At 35.8% G+C, this 11,404-nt stretch overlaps 1 protein-coding gene across 3 annotated transcripts in view; it reads left to right on the plus strand.

Annotated features, from left to right (window-relative positions):
* CENPP (centromere protein P) overlaps window positions 1-11,404 on the plus strand; it is a 100,054-nt gene that overhangs the window by 48,582 nt on the left and 40,068 nt on the right. The window lies entirely within an intron of this gene.

The following is an 11,404-nucleotide window of genomic DNA, read 5'->3' on the forward strand; positions in this document are numbered from 1 at the left end:
TAATAAAAGTATGAAATTTTAACCAGTGGCAGAGTAAAACAGTAGCCTGTGGTGATACATGTGTTGCCAAAACCTTCCGAAGGTACTTTGTTGTGCAGTTAGATATCAGTACTACTCATGCTTTCAGTACTACAGATCTGTCTAGGTGAGATGGTTTCAAGTATATGAAATGTAGATCAGATTGTTTTAGTTAATGTATCTAATTCTTTTAAATATGAGAAATTAAGCTTATCTTTAAAACAGAGGCAGTATTTGCCTCTGAAAACTGTATTTGAAACTGTACTGGATTGAAACTGTGAGCAGCTTTATGCCAAGCCTCTGAGAGTTTGAGCTGAGTTATGTTGTTTGTGCTACCATGCACATTACAATGCTTAGAAAAGGAGTTGTTCCCTGTTTGCCTTCAGTAGGCTGCCTTATGTGTGCTTCAGAACTGCATGACAGAGTTTACCAGGAGCAGAAGTTTTGCAGTTGGTGTCTTTGAATGTACAGTTCATAGCATCCATCCGACTTCAACTGTTTCTTTAATTGACACCCTTCTGTGCTTAGAGTCTGGTCTAGCTACAGAAGTACAGCTTGGCTTTTTATTTTAATCTAAGTGTAATGTGTTAGTGTTTGCAAAATGGCAGTTTAAGTCACATACTAGTTAATTTGTCTACAATTAGTTTCTTTAGGAAGAAATAGATACTATACCAAAGCTTAAAAAATGGATGCGATCTTATCAGACAGAGTAAGAGTTGTGTTACTTCCTGCATTGTTTTTCAGTTCCAGTAGAATAGATGAATGATGATAATCTTTCTCCCTATCGTTGTTCCCAAAGAATGAAATTACAGTTTAAAGAGAGATCCCATTCCCACACAAAAATCTGAGATGATCTTTAAGTCTATTGAAATCTCAAATTGCTTGTATCTGCACTCTTGCCTGCATTTAGAAACCAAAGCTTCCTGACCGAATACTCTTGTGATTTGAAGACGTTGGTTTGGATGCTCTTACTTGAGCAAATTTGTATTAAATTGCTATTTAAACCTCTGAAGTTTTTTTGGCTCTTTAATATAAGAGAGGGTGCTCTGAGGGTTGTGATATGAATGCAATGGTTTCTTCTTTTTTGCTTCTTTCAGCAGAAAAATGCTGAATCGACAGTTTTGGCTGATTCTAGCTTTGCTGAAACCCTCCATGTTCCCAGTGCTTAGCACCAGCTCCCTTTTTATTGATGCTTTTAAATAAAATTCTCTTTCTTTTTTTTCAATTTCTCTGGAAAGTAGAGTAGTATCTGGAAGAGATGTCACCATCCTGTCTTAGAATAGATATCAATTTGATAGGAGTAACTATTGGACTCAGTGATGTGCTTATGTTCTTTTCATGAAACTATTCAGTATCTCAAAACACAAGTTTAGTATTTTAACTACAAGTATAGTTGCATTCTAAAACAAAATACTCAAAAATCACCCTTCAAGGTCTCAGGAGTACAAAATTCTGGTATTTAGATGTTGGACTGTTAATAGCAGTACTGAGCATTAGACTGAGTGGTTCTCAGTCTAATTTATGTGTCTATTAGATACTTGAAGCATACTTCCAATGTACAAATATATACAAAAATAACTACTCTTGCAGAATTCCTCTCTCAGATCACTGTTTCCAATTTACTTGAAGTTTTGGACCCAATGGCACTACATGAGCCAGCACAGCAGGGCAGTTGTGGAGTTTTGAATGAAAGCTGGAGTGTGCAACTGAGAGACTTGATGCTAGGTACTTGATGTACTGTTTGTCTCACTTTATAGGGTAAAACTGCAGTGTGCTTCTGCAGAATGTGTAGCAGTCATACAAAAAGTTTAGCTGCAGTCTACTGAGGTTGGAATCAACTGCTGCTATCATGGGTCTGTTGTAAAGCAATTGATTTGCAGTGATACATTTGAAGATACTATAAAAATTGATCCTTCTGTTTCTGCTCTCTTATAAACAGCAGGTTTGGGTTTTAAATAGCCTGGTAAAACAAGATGTGTGACAGTCATGTAGTCTGGGATGTTGGGGTTGTATTGAAAAGAGATGCTCTTAAACAGGAAGTAGTCTGTGGCAAGCAACAGTATGTACATTCTGTTTTATATTGTATGTTTAGTAAGTGAAAGTTTATTGAAGGCAGAACTTTTCAGATGTTTACAGTGATTTCTATTTCCAGCAATGAAACAACTGAAAGAAAACTAGGTTTCTATTCTTAAAATGGTATCTCGATTTTGTTAACAAAAGAAACCATGTTTTTATTACTTGGTATGCTTGAGCTGTCAAACATATGCTGCCATATGTGGATTACACTTACACCGCAGTCTTTTTTTTTTTCAGGCTGATCTTGTATATGTTTGTTATTTTAAGGAAAAATAAATACTTTTTCATTTACTAGCACTGTTTATAAATGTGGTTTACATAGTGATGAATCTAACATCAACTGCAAAAATCTGTCTTGGAGACTGCCCATCACATTTTAATAACATGACTTATTCTTTTCATGCTCAGAACCAGCCCATGTTGAGAGCAGTTGCACATTTTAACTATTTTTTGGCTCTTCTGAAGTTGAGCTGTGGCATTCAAGCCATCTGAAAGCAGTAAAAACTGCACTCTTCAGCTTTTTGGTTTGTCATGGCTCTTCAGTAATTACAGGTCAATGCATATTTAGGAATCATTGCTACGTATTGCAGTGCATTAGTTTTTGCTTGTTAGTATATATTTTTTGCATATTTTTGACAGCCAACTTTGAAATTGCAACAACTGTGTTTCATTTTTGCAGTCTGGTCTTTATTAGCAATATATCTATATGGAGAGATAAGGTAATGGCTTGTGGTGTTAAAAGAGCTGGGAATCCAGTTCTACACATACCCATGTGATTCTCATAGTTATCAGTGATTGATTGTCAGCAGCATCTACTAAGAGTTTGCCTTGGATTTTTAGTATTCCATGCATTCGGTGATCTGGCAATCATGACTGACTGGAGAAGGGAAATTGTGACCCAAAGAGATCTAGTTCTTCACCCTTGCAGATTGTGTTGCCTTAGATGAGTAAGTTAACTTGGTTCTAGCTTAGGCTACAGATCAGTACAAACATCTCCATGTGGGGATGCCTGCTGAAGTAATCTCAAGCTGCCTTCTTCCCATCTTGTTTCTCATCTCCTTGATCCTATAAAAATTTCAGACCTGAACAGGGTGGGAAATCTTCTCTACCTGGGAAATACTTTGTTTGATGAATGAAGGTCTTGAAATAGTTTTGATTTCAGTACATGTCAATTATTTGTATCACTTTGGAGTTTTTTTGCAAAAGCTTATGAGTTTTGATAGCATTGTATGGCATTTTTATGGAATACAAGTTCTAATCTTGCTTATAGACATTGGGAACAGCAGACATGGTTTCATGGAAAATCAAACAGTAGTTAAAATGAAAAGTTCTGCAACCAGTGCCAAACTACTGAATCACTCAGATAATAGGGAAAAAGTTCTTTTTCTGAACATTACATTTCCTCATAGAATACCAAGTGTTTACACTGCGAACATTTAACAATTGAGTAAAAGCAAAAGCCAAAGCAAAACACTGGTGACCTGCAAAGTAAAGACATCCTTTTCCTTTTTTCTCTGTTTTTTTTGCAAACAGTGTAATATAAAAGTCTAAATGATAAAGTTTTCTTAGAAACTTTTGATAGATTCATGTTGTTCAGAATGTGAGACAGCATCTAAACTAGTATCTATCATCAGCTTCCATTGAGTGTTAGTTGCTTTCAGGTAAAAAGGAGCCATGCCCACCTCATTCTTTGTATTCCAGAAGAACATGAAGCGTTCTGAGTACATTTGTCAGCCTGCTAAGATAATTTAATATGGTATTGTGCTTATTTCAAGCTTTGCTTATCAACAAAAGCAATTTAAATTGCACTGGAAATTCAAGGATCTAAAAGAAGGTGGCTGGGTCGGTTTATGACAGAAAGTATTAAAAGCAGAAGCAATGTGTGTGACATTTATAGTTACTGTGTAAAGTTTGCACTTTAGGTTTAATGAAGTACATTACTCTGTAAATTGATTGCATGTTCTTCCATCATATACAGTTCTGTAGATGGAAAAAGTAACATATTTCTAGGAAGATGTCCAAAGTCCATTCGTTTGCAAGTTTTGAAATGCATTTTGTTACTGTGGAATAGTTGAAGACTTTCAGAAACATTCTTAATAAAACAAGGCTATTATCTCACTAAAGAAGTTGTTGCCTTAACTTATTACTTCATCTTGCCTCTGTTCTCAGATGCATGTTTTGCTCCTGGGAATTCTGTAGGAGTGTCTCATTTGTGTCTCATTGGCACAGTAGCAGTATCGCTGTTCTGCAGGGCTGGGTCTAACACTAAATGCTTTGGGAAACTTCTGAAGATTGCTCTTCAATTGTAGTTAACTGCAGCTCTTATGGTTTTAATATTATTTTATCATGTAATTATGAAATTGTAGCTATTAAGCAAGCTGTAGGGTTGTTTTTTTTTCCAAATTGGCACTTAAATACAGAATTCACTTTGCTTTTATTTATTCATACGTGTGTCATGCAATGTTTTGCTGAATGTTAGTATGCATTTCATTCTTTTCCTTTTTCACCTGTAGGGGAAAACCACAAGTATTGGTAAGAAGAAAGGGCACAAATATAGAAACTAAGTGTAAATGAGAGAAACCTTGCAGTATTTACTATACTGTAGTTGGTGTGCTAACTATGCAGTATGAGGTGGATGCACCTCAATGCAAGCTCAGTCTTACCATTGCACATGCAGGCAGACAAAAAATTTGACAGCTAAGCTAAAAGGCCATATAGAAACCTGCAGAGAAATTGGAATTGTCTGACATATAACCCAATGTATTCATTTTAAAGGTATTTTCTTGAAAATGAAGGAATGTACCAGTAAAGATGGTTGGTTGCCTGGATGGTTTTACACTGCTTTTTAACATAGATAGAAATTCACTGATGACAGAACTTACTTTTACCACTTGGTGGAAATACTTATGTAAGTTGAAAGAAAATCGTATATTGTAATCGCTTATATAAAATTGTGGTGTGGAAAATGAGATCTTCTTGTAGAACAGTTTGTAAAGCAGAGGCTATGATTTTTTTGTTCATGAATGCTTATATTTCACAGAATAGTAATTTCCATTGCTTTGCTGGCAGCAGTACTAAATAACTTTGAGTTTGGAAAGTAAGCTTACTTACCAATATACAAAAAACACCAAAACCAGTGACTAACATAATTTGACTGCATATGATTTGAACTACAAGTATACCATTGTTTTGTTGGTTTTATTATAATTTCTGTATAAAATTTCTTACAGTTGAGGCAAAACGTGCACATATCCTCACTTGAACTTTGGATTGTTCTTTGCTCAGAAGAATGGAGTGAGATTTAATTCAGCTAACATGGAGAGTTAGTCAGTGTTTCTTTCATTCATGGCATTAGTAGAGTCTATCCAAATAATCTTCAAAGTAAATACACGTATATAACCCAGATCTGTTTGAATCCATGTGTCATCAAAAAAGAAAGAGAATAATAATTTTGCCTTTTCCAGTAAAAGTATAAAAATAAAAGTCAAATGGGATAACACAAAAGAAATGAGTGGGTGACAGACTCAAAAATACTTCCTGTAACATGTACAGGTCAGCTATGGAAAGAGGCAAGAAAAATATATTAGGTTTCACTGTTTTATTTATACCCAAAGTGTAGTTGGTCTTATTGAAAAAGAAAACATCTTACTTCCAGAATTCTCCATTATGAGAGCCAAACTTTGGTAAAAACTGGGAATAAAAAAGAGTTCTCCCTGGGAGACCGGTATTGAGTTGGGTTTTATTGAAGAAGTTCAGAACTGCCTTCTGTTAGAAGAAAACAAGCCATATTTATGTGTGTATGTTTTAAACAAAGAATATTCATTGAAATGGGGATATGAACCATGAGAGAGAGATTCACAAGGGCAGTCAAGATCTAGCTGAGAATACTTAAGGAATAGAAAACCTGAGGCTGGAGGATATAATGTCATGCAACAACCAACCTTCAGGATTTTGGAGAAACTGCTTTGAAAAAAATAAAGTCAATTTTAATCCTTTTTTTACAATTTTCATCCTTTAAAAATATGATTATGTAATCACTTAGAAGATTTTTGTCTTCTTTGATAGTGTTGTTGAATATGTAATATTTCCACAGCTGTGTTCAGTATTATTCCTTTGAGAAAAATATCTGTCTTGTGGAAAAAAATAGGTCAACTTTTATATATTTTCCCTGGGCATGGCTATCATATGAAAATTTCCCACAGAGAAACATGGTTATATTTTGTTAATACTCCTTGCATGGCCTGGCGTTTTTCTGTGTAAATACTCCTAATGCTACACTTGGAACAACCATTTATTCTGAATTAACAGAACTGCCTCAAAATACTTGATAAAAATGGTCCATTAGCTGATCTGTTTATCTGCACTGTGCTAATACAAAGAGCGATCTAAGTCAGAAGCTACACATTACCAAAATATTTACCTTCAGTAACTATGCTGAAATCCGGATCCTCTACAAGGAATAAACAAAAATGAAATGAAAGTTCTACCAAACAACAGTAATCATTTACTAGTGGCAGTAGGAAATTGCTCGCATAACGGCAGGTTAAAGAAAGCATGTGGTGTTTGTAGAGATGAGCATTTTAAATAAAGGCAGTATTTGTGCTTTAAGTTAACTTAATTGATAAATCCTTGGGAAAAAAAATCCATTTAATGAATGGAGTCTGGATGGCTCAAGCAGACCAGAATATATATTTCGGGAGTTTGTTCTCCTCTTGTAGACAAGGCACAGATTGTGTGTTTCCTGTGGTTGGCATGATTGTAGGACTAGATGTGACAAACGAGGCTGGAGCATCATTACTTTATGGCATCTATAGGAAAAGAAGATAGCTAAACCTCTGCGAATCCCAAACACCAGGCAAACATTCATACGACAGTCATTCCCACGTTGTTGTGGCATTGTACATCTCTCCATGCTGAAAAAAAGACCGTTACTGAATATACAGCTTTGAAGCCAATGCCCAAAGTAAACCTCATTTACCCATAAAGCCTTACAAACTATGAAAATAAATAAAATTACTTCTAGCTACAAGGATGAAGTTTTAGGGGGTACCCTCCTTAGGCCTATGGATGGGTATCGGTGGAAGACAGAGCTGTGCTTTGAGATTTGGCTTGTGACTGAAGCAGGATTCATGCATGCTGTGAGGACTCACCTACATCAGCACAGCTCCCAGGTGGTAATGAGTGGTGAAGTTGTCAAAAGCTCTCTAGCCCACCTCCCTGTTCAAATGAGATTCCCCTTCGTTTGTATCATGTCGTGTCATTGGGAACGTGACTCATTGCTGGGGAATTTTTAGTATGGAGAGAAGAGGCAGTAGAATATTGCTGCAAGAAACTTTACTGCAGCGCCCAGATTGTGTATTGGGAAATTTTATAAGCTCTGTTCACAGGCTGGAAGTTTTATTCAGCAGCAATTTGACGAGGCTCTGTACAAAGTGCATAAAAACAGCTGTACTGGATCAGATCAGAGCTTATTTAGTCCAGTCTCCTGTCTTTGGCAATAGCCAAAAATAGTTCACAGACAAGAGGTGCTGCAGTTTATTATGTTCCTTTGCTTTTAGTTTCCCTAAAGTGAAGTTGTGATTTTAAATCAGCTCTTCTGTTCAGTTTTGAGATTCATCCTGAGATAATTTGACTTTTTTATGCCTTACCCTTGAAGGCTGCTCGTTTATTGTGTGAAAAAGTTGACACCATAATGCTATCATGTCAGTTTAGTCTTCCTTTACTAACTGGAGTATTTCAGTATAATAAAATGAATGTTAATTTATCATGGATTATTTTATGGTGTGACCAAAACTGTTTCGCACAGTACTGACTATGTAAGTACTTTCATACAGCAGTATATAAATGTTTTCACAAGGGTAATTTAGTGAAGTAATAGCTGTTACAACTTGTTCGTCTCCTATGAGCTATAACAAGTTTTTGAGATGTCCTCTTGGGTATTCTCCATTGCTTCTTCATGCAAAAGGGAAAAACATTTTTTTTTCCCTTTAAAATTTATGGGTTTTGCCCTAAAGTGGGGTAGGGAGTCTGTTAATGAAGAACGTGTCATGACACTTCATAGTTTGCGTATGGGTAACACCATGTTATGGGAATGTGTTCCCATTGAATCACCATAGGAGTTCTAACAAAATTGTTCTGGGTAGTGTTTGGGTGTGACTTCTTGATTCTTGGATCACTGTAAAACTTTAAAGCACTGTGATCATTTTCTAGGATAACAGCAACTAAATACATGTTGATTACATGATTGCTTCTTTGTGTGGAAAAGCAGATCTGTTTAATACATCTTAGAGTTTTGTATTTGACGTCTTTCCTACTTTTAGATGGAAAATTTGTTCCAACGTTTTTCCACAATATTTTGAGCCTTGCAACTGTTCAGAAATTGTTGACATCATTAAACCAGAGCTCTTATTTCATGTCTGCTGTTTTTCCCCCCATTTAAAATGCTTTTCAGTATACCAGAGGAAATAAAATTAAAGCCTTTTCCCTTGAAATAGAGAGTTTGGGATTCGGTGGTAACTAGCTATAATAGAAGGGTAATGTTACTAAATAAGGAATAGCAGCAGGGATCTCTCCTTTGTTCATTAGGGAACAGAGAGTAGGTCTTTTGAATGAGTCAAACATATTATTACGAACTAGTTTTTTTGTATTGCTGTTTATACTTCTGCTACTTTTCAAGAAGTCACTAAGGCTGTTGTGCAGACTGTCTTCCAAATGAGGCCAGGGTACACAGCTGACTGCTGGTTCTGGTCCGACAGATCTTTACATGTCACCTGCATGGAGAAAAAGCTTTAAAAGTAGTTTTAAAGTAGGTCTCTATAAAAACATGCACTTTTTCCAAAGTAGTCTTCACCTCTGTGGTTAGAACATTCCACAAAATGGCCATAGTGTTATTATAACTCCCCTCAAAGCACTGATTTGACCTGAATTACAGTTTTCCACAACTTGATAGCATAAATATTTTTTCACAGTGGATAGTTACATAAAATTTATAACACGTGTTGATGCTGCGTGTTCATTTTGTTTTCTGCCTTTAACCAGAAGTGACCCTTTGCAGGTTGTTTTAAACTCCAAAGTCCAAAGAGGCATTTCCCTGAGGTATCCAATGAGAAAATGCTTTCATGGGTTGCTTTAGGAATCTTCCAACTTGCAGGCTACCAGATACCATATAGCTCTACGGATCTGCAATATGTGGCCTTGTTTGTTGAAAACTACTTCATATATACAGTTATCACAGTTATAATGTAGAATTATTTTGGTAGTATTATTTCATATCTGTAATATTTTACTGGATGTAATTTTGTATTCTCTGAAAAGTTCATACATTAGAATATAAATACGGAATTTCAAATTAGAAAATATTTTCTCATGAGAGTTTAGACTAGATAACATTTGAATTGCTGCACAACAGAAATGACCAATTTGTTTTGTTGCCAGGATATGGCTGTTTTTAAAGTTTCCCCCTTAAGAGAGATGCTACAATTTCATTTATTTCTTTCTTTAAGACAGCAGCCAAAACACTGGGAGAGAAATGATGAACTCATGCTTCCCAGTTCTGATTATCAGACATCGAGATCTTTTTTCAGTGTGTGCAAGCACGATGCTTGCAGAATCAAAATACAGAAATGGCATCAACCACTATCTGCTGTGTTATGTGAAACAGGGTGCTCTGTGTGACGTTCACTTCCTTTTCTTAAGTCATTGCAGAGCTGGAAGTCATGCCTCAAACCTTTTCTTGAGGCAAAGTTCAGTGATTTGTAGCTTTGACAGGAGGAAATCTCTTCTTTTTTAAGTTGAAATGGAAAATGGAGAACTGTGGAGAATGGTATGTACTGTGAGCTCTATGGTTTTGGGAACGCAAAGGTTCTAATAGCTGTAACATGTGGAAGAATTAATAGTGATCTCACTGCATGCGAGTGAGATGGCTATTGCTCTTCTGAAAGCTTTTTAAAGTAGATGCTTGTACCTTGTATTAGAGGAAACTTTGACTCTAGGCATTGCTTCGGATTCAGACAGCATCTGATCTTCTGTGGTAACTGACTTATCTGTTGGATGCCTTAGCTGTGCATGTCCCTGTACACAGAACAGCTCAGGTAGATGCTCAAAAGTTCTTCATTTAACCAGTGGAAATATCCTGCTCTATGAAAATGTCAGTATCAGCTTCTTTTCTACTAATGAGATGCATTAACATAATGACTGAGCTTATAATGGGCTCTACCTGAAGAATTATGAGGCCATTGTCCAAATTCTTATGTATGATACATAAGTCAACATTACAAATTATGATTTAAAAGTATGATAGAATTCATAGCCCCTAATTTCCACTTATGCCAGAGAGTGTTCTCATTCTGGAATTAGTGCTGCTATTGACTTACTGAACTTACTAAACAGATTTTACTGAGTGTTTTGCCCTATTCCAAGCAGTTTCCTCTATGAAATGGTTAAAAAAATATAATATTGTGGGACATCTTTTCAGTCTTAGCAACCTGCAGCTTGTCCTCACTTGAATATCTGGGTGAATACAAAGTGGAAAACAAGAGAAAGAAGAATATTTCTCTGCATCCACCCAAATCTGATTTTGGTTCAAAACTGTTGTTTTATTTGTGAGTTTGTACTGACTGAATTTCCGTGGGCAGTCGTGATTCCACCTATCTAGGAATAACGTGGAGTCCCTCCAAGCATCTCAGCTGAGCTCCTTGTTGGACTAAAAGATCAAGTGGTGCCAACTTCTGTAAAATTTAGCAGATTTTCCAAGTATTACTGTTGGCTCAAACAAAATATTTCAATTTCTCAAGAATATTATAAAATAAAAATAAAAAAATAAAAAGCTGTTACAGGGTTTGATCCATAGTATCTTTATAAATGGCTTCTGAGACTGATAATACTTCAACAGAACTACATTCTAGCCTTAATGTAAATGTCTTCTGGAGTATATTTGCTTACAATGCAAATCTGCAAAAATGATTTACTCCATCACAGTAATTCCCATATTTTTCTTGTCTGAGAATAACCAGGTCGCTTCTGTCGTACTATCACAAGATATACAATGGCTATTGTCCTGTTTGCTTTGTTTATAAAGTTCTTCGAGATTCCCTGTTGAAAAATAGTAAGATTTATTCATTTTATTATAAAGCCTATTTCACTTTAGTTTTAGCTTTTTGAAGAATAAACGGACTAAAACTGCTTATGTTCGACATACGGAAATGTTATCCAAATTGAATTGCCTGTGTATTTCTTAAGTGAGTATCCATCCATTTGTTGTGTAACTTCTATCCCTTGACTTCTTTCCCCTTCTTGGTCTTTTGCCTCTGCT

This window comes from Coturnix japonica, chromosome 15 (assembly GCF_054131305.1).
Source record: "Coturnix japonica strain WE chromosome 15, WE-NBRP24, whole genome shotgun sequence".
NCBI lineage: Eukaryota > Metazoa > Chordata > Aves > Galliformes > Phasianidae > Coturnix > Coturnix japonica.